This window comes from Schistocerca cancellata, chromosome 1 (assembly GCF_023864275.1).
Source record: "Schistocerca cancellata isolate TAMUIC-IGC-003103 chromosome 1, iqSchCanc2.1, whole genome shotgun sequence".
Classification (NCBI taxonomy): Eukaryota; Metazoa; Arthropoda; class Insecta; order Orthoptera; family Acrididae; genus Schistocerca; species Schistocerca cancellata.
The window spans coordinates 504,232,138-504,232,769 of NC_064626.1; the positions used below are offsets into that span (position 1 = coordinate 504,232,138).

At 49.2% G+C, this 632-nt stretch overlaps 1 pseudogene; it reads right to left on the reverse strand.

Annotated features, from left to right (window-relative positions):
• Nucleotides 1-261: 261 nt before the first annotated feature.
• On the reverse strand, nucleotides 262-380 carry LOC126098475 (5S ribosomal RNA; annotated as a pseudogene).
• Between the last annotated feature and the right edge of the window lie 252 nt (nucleotides 381-632).

Consider the following 632-nt stretch of genomic DNA (forward strand, 5'->3'; position numbering starts at 1 on the left):
AGGAACCGCGCAATCAGTGACGTGAGCCCTCTAACCACGTGGCCACTCCACGCGCACCGTCCGCACAGGCTCTGAAGGCTCATCAGTACCGACCGGTCGCAGTGTCATCTTCAGCCGTTAATCGTCAATGGACGCAGGTACGGAGGGGCGTGTGGTCAGCACACCGCTCCCCCAACCGTAGTCAGTTTGCGTGACCAATGCCACTGCTCCTCAATCAAGTAGCTCTCCAATTAGTCTCACAACGGCTGAGTGCACCCAGCTTGCCAACAGCACTCGGCAGGACCAGACCGTGACCCATCCAAGTGCTAGCCAAGCCCAACAGTGCTTAAATTCGGTGATCTGAAGGGAACCGGTCTTACCACTGCGGCAAGGCCGCTGGCTTATCACATCTCAGCAAACAATACAATGTAAAAGTACGATTTAGAGGGAACTCAAGACCTTATAACTTCAGGGGAATCTCTGAGCCTCAAACACAGTGACGTGGCTACCACATATTTGCTCTTATTTTATTATTCGACGTAGAAGCATCTCAGCATTTCAAACTGATTAAAATAAGTGTAATAATGTATGTATAAATCAGTGTTTGGTAGTTACATGTAATCACAAAAAATCAGAAAGGTCCACGAGTAGGT